This window comes from Elephas maximus, chromosome 1 (genome assembly GCF_024166365.1).
Source record: "Elephas maximus indicus isolate mEleMax1 chromosome 1, mEleMax1 primary haplotype, whole genome shotgun sequence".
Taxonomy (NCBI): Eukaryota; Metazoa; Chordata; class Mammalia; order Proboscidea; family Elephantidae; genus Elephas; species Elephas maximus.
This window is the reverse complement of record NC_064819.1, coordinates 231,114,119-231,137,678: the sequence shown is the minus strand read 5'-3', so window position 1 is coordinate 231,137,678 and position 23,560 is coordinate 231,114,119. Positions and strand designations below refer to the sequence as shown.

The 23,560-nt window shown below is 45.1% G+C and overlaps 1 pseudogene; it reads right to left on the bottom strand.

The window, feature by feature from the left end:
- Window positions 1-12,233: 12,233 nt before the first annotated feature.
- On the bottom strand, window positions 12,234-21,875 carry LOC126070321 (adenosine receptor A2b-like; annotated as a pseudogene).
- Window positions 21,876-23,560: the final 1,685 nt, after the last annotated feature.

Below are 23,560 nucleotides of genomic sequence, written 5' to 3'. Positions count from 1 at the left end.
TTGAGGGTCTTCCTCTTTTCCGCTGACCCTGTACTCTGCCAAGCATGATGTCCTTCTCCAGGGACTGATCCCTCCTGACAACACGTCCAAAGTATGTAAGATGCAGTCTCGCCATTCTTGCCTCTAAGGAGCATTCTGGCCACACTTCTTCCAAGACAGATTTGTTCATTCTTTTGGCAGTCCATGGTATATTCAATATTCTTCGCCAACCCCACAATTCAAAGGCATCAACTCTTCTTCAGTCTTCCTTATTCATTGTCCAGCTTTCACGTGCATGTGATGCGATTGAAAATACCATGGCTTGGGTCAGGCGCACCTTAGTCTTCAGGGTGACATCTTTGCTCTTCAACACTTTGAAGAGGTCCTTTGCAGCAGATTTGCCCAATGCGATGCATCTTTTGATTTCTTGACTGCTGCTTCCAAGAAAAATGAAATCCTTGACAACTTCAATCTTTTCTCCATTTATCATGATGTTGCTCATTGGTCCAGTTGTGAGGATTTTTGTTTTCTTTATGTTGAGGTGCAGTCCATACTGAAGGCTGTGGTCTTTGATCTTCATTAGTAAGTGCTTCAAGTCCTCTTCACTTTCAGCAAGCAAGGTTGTGTCATCTGCATAACACAGGTTGTTATTGAGTCTTCCTCCAATCCTGATGCCCCGTTCTTCTTCATATGGTCCAGCTTCTTGGATTAATTGTTCAGCATACAGATTAAATTAAAAAAAAATTTTTTTTAAATAGGTGTGGTGAAAGAATACAACCCTGTCGCACACCTTCCCTGACTTTAAACCACACAGTATCCCCTTGTTCTGTCCGAACAACTGCCTCTTGATCTATGTAAAGGTTCCTCATGAGCACAATTAAGTGGAAGAATGGAATTCCCATTCTTCACAATGTTATCCATAGTTTGTTATGATCCACACAGTCAAATGCCTTTGCGTAGTCAATAAAACACAGCCAAACACCCTTCTGGTATTCTCTGCTTTCAGCCAGGATTCATCTGACATCAGCAATGATATCCCTGGTTCCATGTCCTCTTCTGAAACTGGCCTGAATTTCTGGCAGTTCCCTGTTGATACACTGCTGCAGCCATTTTTGAATGATCTTCAGCAAAATTTTGCTTGTCTGTGGTATTAATGCTATAATTTCCACATTCGGTTGAATCACCTTTCTTGGGAATAGGCATAAATATGGTAAGGTATAGGGTCAGTGAAAAAGCAAACCCTCAGTAAGATGGATTGACACAGTGACTGCAACATTGGCCCAAGCATAGCAACAATTGTGAAGATGGTGCAGGACCAGACAGTGTTTTGTTCTGTTGTACATAGGGTCGCTATGAGCCAGAACTGACTCTATAGCACCTAACAACAACAACAATTATGTTGTGATCACCCCCATGATGGGATCTGCTGTTAGCAGCCAGTCAGTTGAAAGGGGATTTCCTTGGGCATGTGGACTACATCGAATTTAAATGGACATTCTGGCAAGGCTCAGGGGCTTTTTGCTCACCCTGGATCCTGCAGCTGGCTTCTGTTCATCTGACCTCCCCGTTCTTGGGACTTGAGCTAACAGCTTACCTTCGGTCTTGACTGCCGATCTTGGGATTCATCGATCCTCGCAGCCTGTGAGCAAGGGCCCTGCTGTCTGACCTGCCTATCTTGGGTTCTCCAGCCGCTTCGACTACGTGAGCTAGAGGAAGTCTCTATCCTGCCCCACAGCCTTGGGACTGTCCACCCTTTACAACTGCCTGAGCCATTTCCTTGATATCAATCCCTCTATATGTATATTTATTTGCTTTACTGGTTTTGTTTCTCTAGAGAAAACAACCTATAGCACAACTCAAGTATCCATCAACAGATGAATGGATAAACATTTGTGGCACATACATACAATGGAATGTAATTCAGCCATAAAGAGAAATGAACTCCTGATACATGATACGACGTGGATGAACCTTGAAAACATTATGCTCAATGAAATTAGTCGGACACAAAAGGACAAATATTGTGTAATCCCACTTATATAAAATGCTTAGAATAGGCAAATGCACGTGTTGTTGTTAGATGCCGTGGAGTCAGTTCTGACTCATAGTAACCCCATGTACAACAGAACAAAACACTGCCCACTCCTGTGCCATCGTCACAATTGTTGCTATATTTTAACACATTGTTGCAGCCACTGTGTCAATCTATCTCATTGAAGGGCTTCCTCTTTTTCACTGGTCCTCTACTTTACCAAGTGCAATTCCTTCTCCAGGGACTGGTCCTTCCTGATAACATGTCCAAAGTACTTGAGACACAGTCTTGCCATCCTCGCTTCTAAGGAGCATTCTGGCTATACTTCTAAGACAGGTTTGTTCGTTCTCCTGGAAGTCCATGGTATATTCAGTATTCTTCACCAATACCACAATTCAAAGGCATCAATTCTTTTTCCATCTTTCTGAGTCATTGTCCAGCTTTCGCAGGCATAGGAGGCAATTGAAAATATGGCTTGGGTTAGACACACTTTAGTCCTCAAAGTGACATCTCTGCTTTTCATCACTTTAAAGAGGTCTTTTGCAGCAGGTTTGCCCAGCGCAATATGTTGTTTGATTTTTTGACTGCTTCCATGAGTTGATTGTGGATCCAAGTAAAATGAAATCCTTGACAGCTTCAACATTTTCTCCATTTTATTAGTGATTATTGAGGCTAGAGGGAGGGAGGAATGGGAAGTTATTGCAAAAGAAGTACTGAGTTTCTGTTTGAGGTGATGAAAAACCTTTGGAAATAGTGGTATGGTTGGGTAACAGGGCACAAGTAGTTAATGCCACTCAACTGTACACTTAAAAATGGTTAAAATGGCAAATATTTTAAGATATTTTACCATAATAAAAATAATTATTTAAAAAAGGATGGACAGAACATGAAAAAGCTGGATGCCTGGCTGTTATCTAGATGTTTCCCATGCATTCTTCAAGCACTAGAGGTTGACAAATGGTGGGGCGGGGGGGAGTAGTGGCATCCATCCTAAACCTGGCCACATACCAGTTCACTTGTAAGTAGAAGTGTATCTTTCAGAGAAATTACTCAACTAAGGTATTTTCAAACTAGGTGTTTAGGACTGAAATTTCTGTTAATGAGGTGAACGATCCAAGTTGAAAACACTCCCACTACAAAGCACTTAAAAATGCTGGATAAAATATGACAAACTTCCCTTTAAATGCATATCTAAACTAGTGAGACCTGACCATCTCAGTAACCTGGGGCTGAACGGCCTTAGCGAGCCTGGAAGTGAGGTGTTGGACTTAGAAAACGTGGGAAGCTGAAACTGTGAAAGTGTCCCCACTCCTGCCACCAACACACATACATACCCAGGGCTTTCAAACAATTACTGTCAAAAAAACAAAACAAAAGTTCCCATCAAGTTAATTCCTGGTGAACCCACATGTGTCAGAGTAGAACTGTGCTCCACAGGATTTTCAGTGGCTGATTTTTCAGAAGTAGATCACCAGACCATTCTTCCAAGGTGCCTCAGGGTGGATTTGAACCTCCAACCTTTTGGCTAGCAGCCAAGGGCTTTAATGGTTTGTATGGCCCAGAGCCCCCATCAAAGACTTAGGCTTTGAAAAAAACCTACCCATTGGCATAGTCGATGACTGGAAGTCATTATCTGTCTTGGCCTGAGCTCTGGAGAAAAGCAAAAATTTCCACTAAGAATGTGTGGCTGAGAGTCTGTCCTCACTCAGGTGAGTGGACTGATATTACCTGTGTGGCCCAGGAACCCCTACACTGAGAAATTTACATTAAAAGTAGTGGTCCTCGTACACTACTGGTGAAAATGTAAAATGGTGCAGCCACTTTGGAAAACGGTTTAGGAGTTCCTTAAAAAGTTAAACATAGGATTTGCATATGGCCTAGTAATTCTACTTTTAAATAAATACCCAAGAGAAATTTAAACATTGCTGTTGTTGTTAGGTACCATGGAGTTGGTTTCGACTCAGTGAGCGTACATACAATAGAACAAAACGCTGCCTGGTCCAGCACCATCCTCACAATCACTGTAATGCTGAGCCCATTGTTACAGCCACTGTGTCAATCCATCTGTTGAAGGTCTTCCTCTTTTTTGCTGACCCTCTACTTTACCAAGCATGATGTCCTTCTCCAGGGACTAGGCTTTTCTGATAACATGTCCAAAGTAGGTAAGATGAAGTCTCACCATCCTTGCTTCCAAGGAGCAGTCTGGCTGTACTTCTTTCAAGACAGACTTGTTTGTTCTTCTGGCAGTTCTCCATGGTAGATTCAGTACTCTTCACCAACACCACAATCCGAACACATCAGTTCTTCTTCTTTCTTTCTTATTTGTTGTCCAGCTTTTGCATGCATATGAGGCGATTAAAACACCGTGGCTTAGATCAGGCGCACCTCAGTCTTTGAACACTTTAAAGAGGTCTTTTCAACACTTTAAAGAGGTCTTTTGCAGCAGATTTGCCCAGTGCAATACATCGTTTGATTTCTTGACTGCTTATTGGTCCAGTTGTGAGAATTTTTGTTTTCTTTATGTTGAGGCGTAATCCATGCAAAAGGCTGTGTAGTCTTTCACTTCATCGGTAAGTGCTTCAAGTTCTTTTCACTTTCAACAAGCAATGTTGTGTCATCCCTACATCACGAATTGTTAATAAGTTTTCCTCCAGTCCTGATGCTGCATTCTTCTTCATATAGCCCAGCTTCTCGGATTCTTTGCTCAGCATGTTTTTGTTGTTAAGTGCCGTGGAGTCAGTTCCAACTTATAGCAACCCTATGTATCACAGAACGAAAAACTGCCCAGTCCTGTGCCATCCTCATGATTGTTGCTGTGTTTGAGCCCATCATTGCAGCCACTGTGTCAATCCATCTCCTTGAGGATATTCCTCTTTTCTGCTGACCCTGTACTTTACCAAGCATGATGTCCTTCTCCAGGGACTGATCCATCCTGATAACATGCCAAAGCATGTGAGACATAGTCTTGCCATCCTTCCTTCTAAGGATGTTTGGGGGAACACAGTTCAACCCATAACACCGCTCAAAATTAATGTTCAATCTTCAGATTGAAAATATATCCAGGCTGTATGTGGAAGTAAATCCAGATTTTATGTGTCCCCCCTTTAATAAAAATATAAAATTATTAATTTAAAAGATTGTTATAAGTGGATAAGATGTGGAGAATTTCCAACACTAGCACATTGCTGGTGGAAATGTAAAATGGTGTAGCCGCTGTGGAAAACAGCTTGGCGGTTCCTAAGAAAGTTAAACATAAAGCTACCACCTGTTGCCATCAAGTCAGTTCCGACTCATAGAGACCATATAGGACAGAGCAGAGCTGCCCTATTGGGTTTTCAAGGAACGGCTGTTGGATTCGAACTGCTGACCTTTTGGTTAGCAGCTGAGCTCTTGACCACTGCGCCACCCAGGGCTCCAGAACTACCACATGACCCAGAAATTCCGCTCCTAAGTATGTAGCCAAGAGAACCGAAAGCTGGAATGCAAACAGATGTTTGTATACCGCTGTTCATTGCAGCACTGTTCACAATAACCAAAAGGTGGAAACGACCCAAGTGCTGATCAACATATGAATGGGTAAACGAAATGTGGCACATACATGCAGTGGAATACTGTTCAGCCATAAAGAGAAATGAAATTCTGATACCACCCCACGAGTGAACCTTGAAAACACTCTGCTGAGTAAGAAAAGTCAGACATGAAAGAATAAACATTGTATGATATCACTTATTGAAATATCTAGAAAAAAGAAGATTAGGGGTTACCAGGAGATGGGGGTGGGGGTGAGAGTTAAACGGAGTTGGTAGAGGACCATGGAAGGGACCATGCAGTGAGGAGCCCCAAAACTCTGGCTGCGTTAGCATCATGGTAAATTCGCATCTGCATGTACACAAACTGGACAGAGTTACCTTGTTCTTGCAATTCAAGAACAATAATGTCTTCTGTGGTGGTGTCTTTTAAATTTATGTGAATCAAGATCCTTCTGAAACTCTCTTTCAAGATAAACCTAAGCCTTTGTTTGGGTTATCCCTTTAGGCACACTCTTGGTATCAACAGAATGACCGTACCCACGTTGAAGGGGAACGTGTTTAGTGGAATGTCAGCATTCTAATGGGTTTGTTAAACCCGTTTATTTCATATACAGAGATCATAATGACAAGGCTATAGATAGCAAGTGTGGACTTTACAGGGTAATTTGTGTAGTCACTCTGGAGAATGTTCTGAGGTTGTTAAACCCAGTAACCACCTACTGCAATAGTTTCCTTACCTATAGCATATATATGGAGCCCTGGTGATGCAGTCATTAAGAGCTTGGCTGGTAACCAAAATTTTGGCAGTTCGAATCCACCACACACTCCTTGGAAACCCTGTGGGGCAGTTCTTCTCTGTCTTATAGGGGTACTGTGAATTGGGTACTGTGAATTGGAATCAACTCAACGCGACAGGACTTTTTTTTTTTATATAGCATATCCAGAATCATTACATATAAAGTGAAAATCTATGAAGCTTGTGGGTATATGTGGTGGTACGCTAGATACTACAGACCTTGCCCTATGAGGAACCCCCAAATTTCCTCTTCACCTGATCTCGAAGAAGTCACTCTCCCCTCCTTTTCAGACCTCAAGTTCTCATTACTAGAGTCACCATGGTCACAAAAGGTCACTCTCTCAACTTAAGTGCTTATTACTCACAGGACAAGGTTCCAACTCCTAAAAAACCAAGTAGTTGCTGTCAACTCGATTCCAACTCATGGCAACCGTGACTCATGGTGACTCGGACGCATGGCAACCCTGACTCATGGCAACCCCAGCTCATGGCAACCCCATGTGTATCAGTGTAAACTGACCAAGGGGGTTTCCAACGGCTGGTTTTTCAGAAGTAGATAACCAGGCTTTTCTTCAGAGCCTCAAACCTCCAGCCTTTCAGTTAGCAGCTGAGCATGTTAACTCTTTGTGCCACCCAAGGACTCTTCTTACTCCTAGGCATGGCATTTAAGGCTCTTCACAAGCTGTCACCATTGTGCCCTTCCAGCCTCACTGCCCACTGAGCCCTCTTCCTCCTCCACTCTGGCCAAGCCAGACTGCCTCCGCTCCCCACAAGGCCAGGTTCTTTCTCATATCTCTGTGCCTGCACATACTTCTCCCACTGTCTGGTGTGTCCTTTCCTCTCTTCTCTGTCTGACAAACTTTTGCTCAGCCCTGAAGAAACCAAAAACCAACCCCACTGCCGTCAAGTCAGTTGCGACTCACAGCGACCCCGCAGAGTTTTCAAGGCTGTAAGTAGACTGCCATGTCTTTCTCCTATGGAGCTGCTGGTGGTTTCAAACCACCAACCTTTTGGTTAGCAGTCAGGGCTTTTGACCACTGGGCCACCAAGACTCCTCCAGCCCTGAAGAAACAGCTCCAGAGTCACCTCCTCTGTGAAGTCCTCTCTAGCTCTTAGAGGCAGAATCGGGCCTTCCCTTCATCTGTGCTCTTGGTGAACAGCCCACACCATTCTTGCTTCTACCATAACCTTACTCACCTTCAACATTAATAATATACTCCTGTCAACCTGCCGGCTGGGCCAGAAACACCCGGAGGCCCAGGCCCACATTGCTGTGCTCATCTCTGTAGTCTCAGCACCTAGCACTGTGCCTGGCATATGGTTGGCCAAACCAAAACCATAGCAACCCTATAGGACAGAGTAGAACTGCTCCATAGGACTTCCAAGGAGTGACTGGTAGATTTGAACTGCTGACCTTTTGGTTAGCAGCTGTAGCTCTCTGTAGCTCTTAACCACTGTGCCACCAAGGCTCAGGGTTGGCACTCAAGTGCTATTTGCTAGTGAACCAATCACTACAGCCCTTAAAATGCATATAGTATCTGCTTAGGGTGCATTGAATGTATGTTCATGGTGGTGGTGTAATTTGAAAATAGACATTGAGAATGGATGTGAAACTTGAAGAATGTAATCAATGTCACTGAATTGTGCGTGTAGAAATTGTTAAACTGCTGTGTGTTTGGTTGTGTGTATTTTCACCACAATAAATTTTTAATTTAATTTTTAATGCATATAGGACTCATGGAGATGGTGGAGAAGCCCTGGGAGGCCTCCTGCCTTCAGTAAACGTGAGTGAGGTGACTTAATTGTCATCTTAGCTGGCACAGGCCTGGGCCTTGAGGGCCTGAGACGTGGATGAGGAAGGAGGAGGGAGGGCTCCTAGCTACAGTAAACCATGGTCAGCCGGAGGCCACCGTGCAGGCCTGCGGGGAGAGTGGGGCTCCCCAGAAGAGTGAGGAGGTATGCGCAGTGGGCCAAGGAGGGCAGACCATAGGTATTGGGGAGGAGAGGGACCCAAAGGACAGTGAGCACGATGGCCTGGCTTTTTTACCTCTAAGCTGGGTGCCATCTTTGCATGTTGGCTGAATATGTAACAGAGCAGATAAAGACCTGGAGCTGCATTCATGCACTGACTACAGCCAGGTACAAAGTTCCTGGGTTCATGTCCAACTCCATCTGAGGGAATCACAGGCACTGCAAATCGGCCTTAAGCTTGTTTGCTCTGCCGTGTTGAAGGGAAGAGGGGAAAACAACCAAACCCGGGGACTGAAAATGTCAGCCTTTAGGAAATAAATCATTGCTGTTTAGATTCTTCTCATTTCAGCAGCATTTCCAGCTCTCCTCCAGAGGGCCGGCCTTGCTGGGGCTCGGCACTGCGTGGTACCTCGGGCCTGGGTTATCTCTCTAAGGAAATATTTGGGGAAAGTGAATGCCACACCCTCTTCTGCCAGTGGCTGAGTGACCACTTTCCCACAGTGCTTGGCTTTCCTGGAGGGTGGGGCATGTGGGCCAGTAGGTCCTGAAAGAGAAGATGCTAGAACACCTAGCGTTGGTCTAACCCTATGCAGAATCTAGTCGCACGTCAGGTGAGAACATGTCCTGGCTTCCTTTGGCTAACTACAGAAGGCCTGTTATGCGATGACCTTTCATTGTGATGACAAAGCTTGCTTAGAATATTTTCAGTAACTTTTCCCACCAATAAAGTAGCCTTGGGTGTCCATATTCTTCTCCCCTGTTTACACCCGGGAGTCCTTCCTGGCCCCTCTGCCTTCTTTTCTTCAGCTGTCTTGTTCTCCTGCCCATCCCAGAGGCCAACAGCTGCCCCCAAGGGCCACGAATGGGGAGAAGAGAGCTCCTACCTCAACCAGGAGCCAACTGTGGAGCTATGTTGGCCCTGGGCTCAGAAGTAAACAGAAGACCCACCACTCCATTGCTTCAGCTAATAATAGTAATAATAACATCCACAAGTATTCTGTTTACTGGTTGTTTATCCTGTGCCAGGCCCTATACTGAGTACTTTGTGTCCCATCTTATTTAATCCTCACACCAATACTATGGGATCGGTAGTACTATCTCCATTTTCTAGAGAGTACTAAATGTTAGTGAGCCTGCTTGTTCTCCCAGCTACTAAATGGCAGACTCCAGGTTCCAAGCTCTTAGCCTCTCTGCCCTTCAATTCCCCCAGCTGTGCCTGGCCAACTTTTCCTGGGCCTTGAACAAGGGCAGGGGCCCATATATGATGGAGATTCTTCAGGCCACCCATTACCTTATAAGATTGACCTAAAACCAAACCAAACCCATAGAGACTCAGAGAGACACTATAGGACAGAGTAGAACTGCCCCATAGGGTTTCCAAGGCAGTAATATTTTCAGAATGCCACATCTTTCTCCTTAACCACTATGCAACCAGGGGTCTTTAAGATAGACCTAGGTTATCTTTGTTCTCCTCCTAAGTGGAAAGATGAGGCAGTCTGCATCTAGGAAACACTATGGGGCAGTTCTACCCTGTCCTATAGGGTTGCTATGAGTAGGAATTGACTCTCAATGGTAAAGGTTTTCTTTTCTTTTCTTTTTACCCAATCATACCTTCTGGACTCAGCACAAATCCCTCCCCCAGGAAGCCTCCTCTGCCTGTACCAGGGTCCACTGATGAACCCCACCCTACCCCCACCTGAGACCTCTCTAGAACCCTCACTAGTCAAGGGTGATCCACAGACAGCAGCGTTGGCATTGTCTGGGAGAAATGCAGAATCCTGGCCAAGTGAGGTGCCCCCGGGCACTTATCGGTGGAGCTAGGCTCTCCAACCCACAGAGCAAGAGAACTAGGTGCTTTCCAGCCAAATTTTACTGGCAGATTGGGGTGCCTCCAGCCACTTACCAGTGGCACTACAGAGCTTTGGAACACTTGCCCGAGCACGACAGATGTGGGTGGTGAGACCCAAGGGACTGAGAGACCAAGGAACCAGGAAGCAGAAGCTGAAGAGACAAGAAACACAGGAAGCAGAGCTGCCTCGGTCTCAAAGGGTAGAGCCACAACTTCTGGAGTCTCAAAGGGTGGAGTCATCACTCAGATGAGCTAGCCGAATGGGGCCACCCAAATTTGAGGGAGCAGAGTTGCTGTTCCAGTGGGTCTAAAGGCAGAACTGAAGCCCAGGGCTGAGGGGTCTCCACTCAGAATTCAGAGAGTGTGGCCAATACCTAGAGTCTAGAGGGCAGGGCCCTTGTATAAATGGTCTCAGAGAACAGAGGATTACTTTCAAGCCTTGAGGGCTAATATAATGTGTTCTACTGACTTGCTTGGTGACTGTTATCCCTTCTTTCCCCCCAATTTCTCCCATTTGTATCCTGAAAGAAGATAACTTATTCTAGATTTCACAGGTGAAGAGGAATTTTTGGATTTTGGACTTGCAGTTGCTTGAAGACTTTTGCTATGATATGGTGGGGTGAATGTGTTTTATATGTGGGAAGGACATGAATTTTGGGGGGCCAAAGAGTCAAATGTTATGGATTCAATTGCGTCCCCCAACAAAAAATCTGTCAACTTGGCTAGTCCATGATTCCCAGTATTGTGTGATTGTCCACAATTTTTCATGTGATGTGATTTTCCTATGTGTTGTAAATCCTACCTCTATGATGTTAATGAAGTGGGATTAGTGGCAGTTATGGTAATGAGACATGTTAATGAGACAAGACTCAATCTACAAGATCAGGTTGTGTCTTAAGTCTATATCTTTTTTTTTTTTTTATAATTTTTTTTTAATTTTTTTTTTTTTTATAATAACTTTTATTAAGCTTCAAGTGAACGTTTACAAATCCAATCAGTCTGTCACATATAAGTTTACATACATCTCACTCCCTACTCCCACTTACTCTCCCCGTCTTGAGTCAGCACTTTCAGTCTCTCCTTTCTTGACAATTTTGCCGGCTTCCCTCTCTCTCTATCCTCCCATCCCCCCTCCAGACAAGAGTTGCCAACACAATCTCAAGTGTACACCTGATATAATTAGCTCACTCTTCATCAGCGTCTCTCTCCCACCCGCTGACCAGTCCCTTTCATGTCTGATGAGTTGTCTTCAGGGATGGTTCCTGTCCTGTGTCAACAGAAGGTCTGGAGAGCATGGCCGCCGGGATTCCTCCAGTCTCAGTCAGACCATTAAGTTTGGTCTTCTTATGAGAATTTGGGGTCTGCATCCCACTGCTCTCCTGCTCCCTCAGGGGTCCTCTGCTGAGCTCCCTGTCAGGGCAGTCATCGATTGTGGCCGGGCACCAACTAGTTCTTCTGGTCTCAGGATGATGTAGGTCTCTTGTTCATGTGGCCCTTTCTGTCTCTTGGGCTCTTAGTTGTCATGTGGGCTTGGTGTTCTTCATTTTCCTTTGCTCCAGGTGGGTTGAGACCAATTGCTGCATCTTTTAAGTCTATATCTTTTGAGACATAAAAAAGATAAGTGAACAGAGAGACACCGGGACCTCATACTACCAAGAAATAAGAGCCAGGAGAATAGCACATCCTTAGGACCTGGAGTCCCTGAGATGAGAAGCTCCTTGACCAGGGAAGATTGATGACAAAGACCTTCTTCCAGAGCCAAAAGAAAGAGAAACCTTCCCCTGGATTTGGACTGCTGGACTGTGAGACTCCTGGACTGTGAGAGAATAAATTTCTCTTTGTTAAAGCCATCCACTTGTGGTATTTCTGTTATAGCAGCATTAGATAACTAAGACAGAGCCTGTTAATAACATGTAGGTATTACCTAGATATGTGGTAACTCCAGGGAAATACTCACCAGAGGCAGCCCATATGCTTGTGAGATGTAGCTGTCTTTCACAATGAGAATCAGCCAGTTGTGTCATGTCCCTTTATTTATTGTGAGCCTGCGCCTCTTTGAAGAGGCCAGAGCCTAAGTCATAAGCCCACATCAAGAGCAGACTGTGTCCCCACCTGCCCATTCCCACTCATAAGGACATCTGTCTGCCAGAGAGTACACAGACAGATGATTATATGAAAAGTATAGTGGAAGTCTTGGTTCCAATAGGTGTGGACAATGGGATTGACAACTGAGCTGGCATGTGATAGAATAGCCATGTTCATTGCCCACTTGGGCCTATCCTTAGTTTGAACTGACTGAAAAAGAGTGATACTGTAGATGGCAAGTGCTGGTAGCCAGCAGGGAGCCAAAATTCCCACAGTCATGACTAGGGATTTGGCCGAGTGGCTCTCCCATTGAAGAGTGGTTCTTGACTGGTCCATCAGCTCAGTGTGCTGAAGCTGCTTGCAGGCCACCACAAAGATATTGATATAGATCACCAGCATTATGAGTAGGGGGGTAGAACACATCCAAAGAAATTGAAATACACCCTGTAGCTCATGGGGACCGCATTCTCAAAGAGCCACCTCACAAGGCAGTAGCTTTCACTCATGGTTCCATCCCAGGGCTCCATGCAGTTGTCGGTGGCATTGTCTTTGCTGTTCCATCCCAGGAATGGAGTCAGTCCAATGCCAGTAAGATACTAAAGGCAAGGACCTGGAGGACAGCCATGGCCCTTCTTGCCCAGATTCCAGTGACCAAACTGTTATACCTGAGTGGGAGGAGGATGGCCAAGTACCTGTCAACACCACGGCCAGGATAAGATAGAGCTCTGCATGAGCACCAGCACGAAGCAGGCAAGGAAGGGGCAGCTATGAAAGTCAGCACAGAAGCCAGGCTGATGGTGATGGCAAAGGGGATGGCGAACAGCCCCATGGCCATGCCAGCCACCGCCAAGGACGCCAGGAAGTAGTTGGTGGGTGTCTATAGCACACTCGATGTGCCCACTGCAGCACACACCAGCACACTGCCTGCCACTGACAGTGCAGCGGTGGCCAGCTCCAGTGCCAGGTACAGCAAATTCTGCACCTCCAACAGCTTGGCCGAGCCCACACCAACTTGGGCCACACTGGGCACGGCCTGGGACCCGAGTAGCACATCCACCAGCCACGTCCTCTCCACCAGGCTCTCTCCTGATTTCTTTTTTTTAATGCTCAAAATGTGAAATTCTCTCCCAGGGCTTCCTCTCTGACCTCACACTCAGGTGTCCACGTATGTGGCCCATAGCTTGTCCTCCAGGACTCCCAGCTCTGATTCAGAGGAAGCCACCTCCTGGGGTTCCAGAATGTCAGCACCTGCCATAAAACAGTTCCACTGAGGTTCTGTGGTCTCTGCCGGTGACTGTGCGTCCCAACTCACTGTCCTGCTCCAGGCCTGTCACGGCCTTTGGAACAGCACGCTCTTTTTTAATCACCTGTTTCCTATGTGCACCAGCCCTTAAAGAGAAGCTGTGTGTTTACTCTTTCACTTCCTGTGGGAAGGGCAGCCCTCTGTGCACGTGCTCGAGCAGTTGCTCTGGTCATGGGGCCTACAGGCCTTCTGAAGAGGGAGCCATTTGTGTGGACTCTGGAATGCAGGTGTGGGCGAGGCTGCCAGTGTTTGCTGAGGGAGGGGAGTTGGGCGAGGCCACTCGGCTGTCTGTGAAATCACGCTGCCTGCACCAGTGGGGTGCCAGCCTCCAGCTCTGCGGAGGAGGAGAGGCCAGGCTCTGCGCCGGGGGCCTCTGGGAGGGCTGTGATGCCAGAATGTCCTCTTGGGATGAGCATCGGTTCATCTCCTAGGGTGCAGCACGGGCTCACAGGGGGTAGAGGAGGTGTGTCCTCCTTGGTGGGTGCAGTTGGCAACAAAATGCCTTGCTGGCTTTCCGCTACAGCAGTTCCATGGGGTCAGGGTTCAGGGCTGAAGGGGCGGCCCTCAAGTGGAGTTCAGTGGGACTGGGTTCAGCCTCTGTACAGCCTGGCTCGAGGACGAGCAGGTGCCCGGGAGCTGAGCTGGGCATCTGCACCACCACAAGACCTTTGGGCCCTGGTGCACGTGAAGCATTGTCCCAGACCAGCCCAGAGCAAGGTCAAGGAGATGGGCAATTGTGGGAGGCAGTGGCTGGGCAAAGAGCTCACACCTGGTGGGGTGTAATTAGTGAGTTAGCACTTTCTTTTCCCTTTTTCCATTTGGGAGGCAGTATATAGAATGGGTAAGAACGTCAATTCTGGAGGTAGACTCTCTGGCTTTTAAACTCAGTTCTGCCACCTACTAGGTGGAGTCAGTAGGCAAGTTACTTAACCTCTCTGTGTCTCAATTTCTTACTCTATAAAATGGCTAATTGTAGCATCCACCTGATAAGGTTGTTGTAAGGATGAAAGGGGTTAAACATGTGAAGAACTTAGAAAAGTACCTGGCACACAGTAAGCACTCAATGGGCATTCATCCTTATTCTTTGGGGGAAAAAAAACAAACCCAGCGTGCTAGCGGTGGCCTAACTCAAGTTGGGTCAGGTATGCCTGGACCAAACCATGGTCTTTTCAATTGCCTCATATGCATGTGAAAGCTGGACAGTGAACAAAGAAGACAAAAGAAGAACCGATGCATTCTAATTGTGGTGTCGGGGAAGAAAATTGAATATACTGTAGACTGCAGAAGAATGAACAAATCAGTCGTAGAAGAAATACTGCCAGAATGCTGCTTAGACGTGAGGCTGATGAGTATTCATTTTGCTTACTTTGGACACATTATGAGGAAAGACCAGCCACTAGAAAAGGACGTTGTGCTTGGTAAAGCAGAGGGTCAGAGAAGAAGAGGGCACCTCTCAGTGAGATGGATTAACACAATCACCACAACAAGGGACTCAAACATTCCAACGATCGTGAAGATGATGTAAGACCAAGTAACTGTTCTGTTATACGGGAGGTCACCGTGAGTCAGAGCTGACTTGATGGCACCTAGCAATGACAGGGACAGGGAGGGAGGGATGGAGCAGAGGGAGCATTTTAATCCTCTGAAATTTAGGAGACAAAGTCCAAAGTTTTTTATATTCTATCGAAAAGAAAAGCAAAGATGAATGGCTAAATAAATCGTGAGACATCCATGCAATGGCATATTATCTAGCAATTAAAAGAAATGAGCAATCAAACTATGAAAAGACATGGAGGAACCTTAAAGGCACATTAAGTGAAAGAACGCAGTCTGAAAAGCTTCATTCTGCATGCTTCCAGCTGTATGACATTCTGAAAAAGGCAAAACTATAGAGACAGTGGTCACCAGGGATTCAGGAGGGAGGGGGAGGGATGAATAGATGGAGCACAGGGTATTTTTAGGGCAGTGAAACTATTCCCTACGATACTGTGATGGTGGACATATGACATTAGGCATCTGTCCAAACCCACAGGACTGTACAAAACAAAGAGCGAACCGTAATGTAACCATTAAAAAAAAAAACCAAGCCAGACCTGTTGCCGCCAAGTCGATTTCGACTCATAGTGACCCTATAGGACAGAGCAGAGCTGCCCCACAGGGTTTTCAAGAAGCAGCTGTAGATTCAAACTGCTAACCTTTTTGTTAGCACCCAAGCTCTTAACCACTGTGCCACCAGGTGAACTTTACTTAATAACAATGTATCAATATTGGTTTACCAGTTGTAATAAATGTATGATGCTAAAGGGAGATGTTAATAGTAGGAGAAAGGTGTGCAAGGGAGAGAGGGAACTCTGTACTTGCTGCTCAATTTTTCTGTAACCCTAAAGTTGCTCTAAAAATCTGTTGCTGTTGTTAGGTGCTGTCCAGTTGGCTCCGACTCATAGCGACCCTATATATAACAGAATTAAGCGTTGCCTGGTCCCGCACCATCCTCACAATAGTAGGTATGTTTGAGGCCATTATCGCAGCCATGGTATCAATCCATCAACTGTGTCCCCTCAAAATATGTGCTGTAACCCCTAACTCCTATACCTGCGGTTACAATCCCACTTGGGAATGGGTTTTCTTTGCTATGTCGATGGGGAGTATTCATGTAGTGTGTGTCTTAAGTCCTTTCGAGATATTAAAAAAAGCAGATTGAGCAAGCAACAAAGCAAGCAAGCGGAGATGGGAAAAATAAATGAGATCTTCAAAGAATCAAGAAACAGAAGATGAAAAGAGACAAGGACCTTCCCCCCAGAGCCAACAGAAAGAGCAAGCCTTCCCCTAGAGCCCTGAATTCAGACTTCTAGCCTCCTAAACTGTGAGAAAATTAATTTGTTTGTTAAAGCCACCCATTTATGGTATTTCTGTTAGAGCAGCACTAGATAACTAAGACGAGGATCTTCCTCTTTTTGGCTAATCCTCTACCAAGCATGCTGTCCTTCTCCAGGGCTTGGTCCCTCCTGATAACATGTCCAAAGTAAGCAAGACAAAGTCTCACCATTCTTGCTTCCAAGAAGCATTCTGGCTGTACTTCCTCCAAGACAGATTTGTTTGTTCTTTTGGCAGTCCACAGTATAAAAAATTAAGTCTGTTAAAGAAAAAGAAAAGCAAGAGCAGCCAGTGTTCTTCAGGGTACAACATACTTCTGAGTATCTTTATAGCTGATAGCTCTTCTGAAGAGTTAGCTTTGGATGGGAATTTATGTCCCAACACAGTAAGACTTGTCTGAGAGAAGGGATACAATGAGAGTCCTGAGACAGCTGCAAATATGGCGGGGAAGCGCAAAACTTATTGGTGGATTTAGGCCCATTCCCACAGGCCAATATAGTGTCTTCCAAACCCAGTCCCTCTCAGGTTCATGGCTAAAATACACCTCCCCACCGAACAATATTATATATTAATTCTTAATAAATCCACACGCATTTAATGATCAAATGCGAAGTACCTAAAACTATGCTACATGCTGTGGGGATAAGAAGAATAAAGAAATGTTTTCCAGTAGTAACTTGGTACTGTGTATTTGCTTCTCTTCTCACAGCACTTCTTTATATTTATACCTACATATATATATTTTGTTGTTGTTGAGAATATGCATAGCAGAACATACACCAATTCAACAATTACTCCATGTCCAATTCAACGACATTCATTACATGCTCAAGGCAGGCATTCTTGACTAGTTAAGCTAAACCGTTGCTTGGTTTTAAGAAGACTAAAGGGATCAGGACACTTCTTGCAAATACAACTGTGAAGTAAGTACTCCTGGTACCTAATACTATGGCTAGTAATGCATTTCATAACTGCCTTTGAGGGTAGATGTGGCTTAGCTGTAAGCATTCTCACTTAGTTAATAAGGGAAACAGAGGCAAAGGAAAGTCCAATAGTGTACTTGTAGGTAAGGTGAAATAAAATTCAAGGGAAATAAATATCCCTCATATTTATGCAAAGATGAGTAATTAGCTGATGGAAGTGACCAGAACTCTTGGTCATAGAGGACTTCTCCAGGCTGGTGAATTCACGGCTGTAGATGCTGAAGTTCAGTAATACGAAACGGAACACGAGCTACGAGCTTCATACAGACAGGAGAAACCACCGCTTAAATCACACTGTTTTGCATGGGAGGCGCCTTCATACCAAAAAGATCTGTTTATTTTGCATTTAGTAAAAAGATAGGCGTTCCTGCTTCAGTAGATTTGCTGGGCAGAATTTAAACTAAATCTACAACTGATTCATGGATTAAAGCTTGATTTCAATATTGAAATTCCCCGAAATATTTCATCTAATTTGTGTAAATATTTGAAGACTGGATTAGTGGATGGTTTTCATTTCTCTCTGCATGGTTTGTGTGCGTGTGTGTGTTTTCTTTGTACTCTTTAGTAGCATAAACATTGTTACCTGGGACGATAACAGAGCGGCATATGTCCCCCGACACAGATGTAGCAGTCCTTGAGTCTCCCTGGGTCCTGCAGAGCTTTGGGACCTCACACGTCTGCTCGGGGGTCCCACACTCCTCAAGCACCTATAGTGTTCCGGGCACCGTGGGAGGCAGTGGTGGTGCAAAGATGAATGGGACAGAGCCCAAGAGGAACCTACAGCCCAGTAAGAGAGAAAGGCCAGCCCCAATGGTTTGGGGATGCATTTTCTGATTATGAGTTTCATGGTAGCAAAACACTAACTCTGCCTTGCTGCCGTTGTCATTAGCTGCCATTGAGCTGGCACCCGACTCATGGTGACCCCATGCGCAGTGGAACGAAATGCTGCCCCATCCTGCATCATCATCCCAATGATCCAGGGGTGGATTAACCAGTAAGCAAGTGTGCATGGGCTTACTCATGCTTGCTTACTTACCTAGGATGTGGTGAAACCCCTGTGAAACTGTGCACTACAGATTAGTAAGCACAAGTAAGCCTGTGCATACCTTGCTTACTGGGTAACCAATAGTGGCATGATCGGTTGCAGATTGGACTGTCATAATCCATAGGGTTTTTATTGGCTGATTTTCAGAAGTAGATCTCCAGGCCTTTCTTCCTAGCCCATCGTAGTCTGAAAGCTCCACTGAAACCTGCTCAGCATCATAGCAACACAAAAGCCTCCAATGACAGGTGAGTGGTTGTTGCACATGAGGGGTGTTGGCCAGGAATCAAAGTGGGGTGTCCTGCACAAAAGGCGAGAATTCTACCACTGAACCAGCAACACCTCAGCTTTGCCTTAGGAGAGGACATTACCATCAGGGAAAAACACCAAACTCATGAGCTGGCACTTACACCTAAGTCCTTTTCATTTTTAGAATCAGCTCCATGGTCTCCCAAATTTAAAGAAATATCAGTGTTCTGAATCTACTTCTGTGAGTTTTCCATTGGTATTTCTGTGTAAAAATTATTTTTTTATGGAAGAAGGGCAAGTCTCTGAATTAAGTGTATTTAGGTTTCTGTCTCTTTTTATAATACCTATAATAACACCTGGAAATCCTGGTGGCATAGTGGTTAAGTGCTACAGCTGCTAACCAAAAGGTCGGCAGTTAAATCCACCAGGTGCTCCTAGGAAACTCTATGCGGCAGTTAGTTCTACTCTGACATCTAGGGTTGCTATGAGTTGGAATCAACCCGACGGCAGTGGGTTTGGTTTTGGTTTGGAATAATAATACCTATCAACTTAGTACCCAACCACCACTTCACTGCTTTCAGAGCTTGTCTTGAATTTGTTTAAAATCCATGTAATTAGAAAATGCAACAATGTATTAATCTTTGTATATCCATCCATTCATTTATTCAACCAGCATGTATTAAGCACCTACTATTTTTTTTTTTTTTATATGTCAGGTTCTGTTAGATGCCATGAAAGCTGTAAAAATGCAGTAGATATAGAGCCCTATCTCAAGGCGATTATAACCAGTACACAACATTTCATATTAGTACAGAATCAATAAAAGGAGAAGAAAATATAGAAGATGCGATACGTATGTCTATCAGGCCTTGCTAACTAGTTGGAAATTATGAAATCAAATCTCACGACACCTCTAAATATGGACATCTTCTCTGTTGAGAAGCTCAGAAGCACACTCACAACTCAACCCGGGGAATTCAGCAGCTTGGACAGAAGAGCAATCTCATACAAACCACAGCCAGACAAGCCAAACAAACAGAAATCGTCTGAGAAATGGAAAGAAGAACCATGTCTCCTTAGGCAAATAATGTCGTGAGATGGCAATGTAAAACAAACAGAATAACTCAAGACTAGAATAGCATTTCCTTTCATGAACACTGTTTACTATAATATCACAGTCCTTGTCAACTCCGCGTGTACGTCTTGTACCAAGAAAACCTACCGCTTCCATAAACAAGAAGAGCACTCCAGTTCTTTAGAGAAAAGGAATTGTTGTCCCATAAAACCTGTTGCCTAGCAACAAACACAGCAACTCGTCACACCTTTCCCCCAGCCTTAGGCTCCCACAGCCTCACCCTCTTGGCTGCTCATTCCTCAAGTTATAAATACAGGGTTCTTTTAATAGGTCCTGTGGTTGGAATAGCTGGGTTGGAAGGTTCTAGTTTAAAACACCCATCAATACAAAGTCCTGCCAATTGCTAAGGTTTTAATCACACAGTCAGGGCCTCTGAAAAAAGCCCCAACATAATAAAACAAGCAGGGTCATTGGGCTGGGTTTCGCTTTCCCCTCCTTTTTCCTCTTCTAGAAGCCTCTGGGGCAATGCAGCTCTCGCCCCTTAGCCAGGGGAACCAGGGTCGTCCTTCCCCTCTGGCTTTCTTGCTTAATGTGAAAATGGAATCATGTGACATAGCTCTTCTTTTCAGAATCTAAGCCCACTGGTAAAAACCCAAGTCCATTTCAATGCCAGATTCGTTTCATTACCTAATGCTAAGACAAAACCAACCACTCGTCTGACTTTCGAATGTTGTATATAACAGAACCGTTGGACACAGTGTTTGGAGGGGAGTTGCTAACCAACATTCTATAGAACAGAGAATGTTCAGGGCTATGACTCACAGATCAATGACTTCACCCTCATGGACCTCAAACTGGGTGTGCCATTTGCTTAAGATTGACTCAGTGCTTATCCAGTGCAGCTATGGGGACGTTTCACTTGCCTTGTCTCTCCACAAAGTCTCAAATGTTTCTGAGTGGTGTCCATGGAAGTAAGATGGCAGTAGGCTACCTAATCTCAGCTATGATTAGCTGTTTCTCAATATATGTTTCAGCTTTCAACAAGGCACTGATTAGGTGAAGTGTAAATCGTGCAAATTTCAGTAGTGTAGCAATGGAACACAAAACTAGGGATAGCCCTTTTATTTCTGGAGATGTAGGTAGTTTTACGTTTAGAAGAAGTTCCAGAGTCCATGAGATTTACACATCTCATCTCACCCCATCTCATTTATTACCCTATTTGAAACTGCTCACAGTGTGTTTTTCTTGTCAGCATTCCAAGGTCTAAAACCCATAATCCCACTTTAAGCGCCAGGCAGGGGAGAAGTCTGGATGCCCCATTCCGTGGCAGCTCTACCTAAATGTGTGTAAATGCTCCCTTGTGCAAATAAGCAGGACATCACAAAGATGTCAAGATGAATCCACTCAGGTGCGGTCGTTAAAGACATGCTGTTGTTGTGTGCAGTCAATCCTGACACATAGGGACCCTATAGGACAGAGTAGAACTGCCCCATAGGGTTTCCAAGGCTGCCATCTTTACGGGAGCAGACTGCTACATCTTTCTCCCATGGAGAGACTGTTGGGTTAGAACCACTGACCTTTCAGTTAACAGCCTAGGGCTTAACCACCGCACCACCAGGATTCCTCTATTAAGGACATGATTCCTCCCATTTCTTTGTGATCTGATGACTTGTCATTTTCTTCTCATCTTCTTTTCCTCTGCTTAAAATGTACTTCCTTAGAGTCCTATGACTTGTGATAAGAGCAAAGACAAAAGCATTGAATTTGGGCTCTGTAAAAAAATTTTGTTTTTTTAATGCTGGTATAGCCTTAATTCTGCCCATGGGGAGCTGATGGATTCATTAAGAACAAAGAACAATCTGGAGCCACAGCCCTAACTGAGAGACCAGAAAGTAGTCTGAAGGGGTAAATGAATCCTTTCATCACCTAAACACCCAGCTGTGTCAGCTGCACATCTTGACGCCAAGATCAGTGACGCCTCCCAGAATGTGCCCTCTGCCCAGAGTGGAGGGGCTCAGGATGGAAGAGCCCCACCTTGGGGTCCATCAGACAGGGTGCTGGTCCTGACTCCACACTTTTCCTCCTGGATGAGGCAAGTGACGGCCATCTCTCACTCTGCGGTTCCTTTTCTATAAAAATTACCATCCTATGCTACCTATCTCTAGGTTTGCATGAATTCAATGAGATGACGTCGATAACACTCTTAGCACAGTCATTGGCACTGGTAAGTGCTCAGGAAATGTTGTTGTTGCTAAATGCTGTCTGATGGCCTCCTGGACTCCTGGAAACCCCAGATACAATGGAATGAAATGTTGCCTGGTCCTTTGCCAGCTTCACGATCATTGTTAGGTTTGACCCAGTGGTTGCAGCCACTATATTTTGAGCTCCTTCCAGCCTTAGAGGGTCATCTTCCAGTACTACATTGAACAATATGCTGTTGTAATCCATATGGTTTTCATTGGCTAATTTTCAGAAGTAGATTGCCAGGCCTTTCTTCCTCATCTGTCTGTCTGGAAGCGCCAAAGAAATCTGTCCACCATGGGTGACCCTACTGGTATATGAAATACCAGCGGCATAGCTTCCACGATCATGGCAACACCCAAACCATGGTATGCCACACCGAAAGACGGGTGGTGGCCTGGAACAATACCTGTTACTGAAAAGAAATGAACCGTGATATGGAGTTACCAAGAGAAACGTGTTTAAGAATAGGAGTGTGCGCCAATTTGGTTTGGCAAACCTACCTTCATTGGCCTTTTTTAGGGAAATGACAGAAACTTTGAAGAGACCAGGAAAGAAATTCTCCTGCGCTGTGCTGTGCTCTGCCGATTCTGACGCTGCTCTCTGACAGGGCTTGGCAAAGGCGGTACTGTGACCTAGCAAAGGCTGCCTTGTTAAACGGATTCCTCCTACCCCAACTGACTAGCTGCCAGAATGCGAGGCCCCACACATCCTTCATTTACTTGACACTTAATTAGTTTCTGTGGTGTGCTTCCCTGAAGAGTCAATGATGAATACTACACACTCACTACACACTCCCTACCCTGAAGAAGCATGTAGGCTTTAAGAAAGAACAATTTTAAAAAATCAGTTGAGTTCAATGTGGCTAGTGACCCAGTGTTAGCCGGGAGGTAAGTTTTCAACTTGTATTTTAATTTGGTTGCAAAGCACCGACTTTTGCTAAGAAGGAGTCTTCTCCTGCAGGGAGAGATGAGGGACATGTTAGGCTTCCCTTAAACCTACTGTCCAACCGTCACAGTCGCCTACCCCCCAGCTGGTCTCCCAGTTACCAGTGAGGAGGAGGAGATTCTGACGCATGGCGACCCCGTGTGTGCCTGAGAGGAGCTCCGCAACATAGGGCTCTCAATGGCTGATTTATTGGAAGTCCAGCACCAGGTCTTTCTTCTGAGGTACCTCAGGGTGGATTTGAACCTCCAAACCTTTCAGTTAGTACTTGAGTTAATTAACTGTTTGCCCACCCAGACCTGCCCCTCACCCCCATCTTCCTTCACACAAGAGCAGAGTCTTTGTGGAAGACACATTGGATCTTGCCAGTCTAATCCACCTCCATCACTCTCTGGTTTAAAGCATTTCAGATTTCCCATTTTCTGAGAAGTCAAACTCTTCAAAGTTGCATATCCCTGACATGGCCTCTTGCTCCGGCCACACTGGTCTTACTTCCTACCACAAGGATTCTGACGTCCTGTTCCTACAGCCTGGATGGTCGTCCCTCCTCTCTTGACCTCATTAATCTACCCACTTCTGATCTTGGTTTATCCATCATTTCTTCTA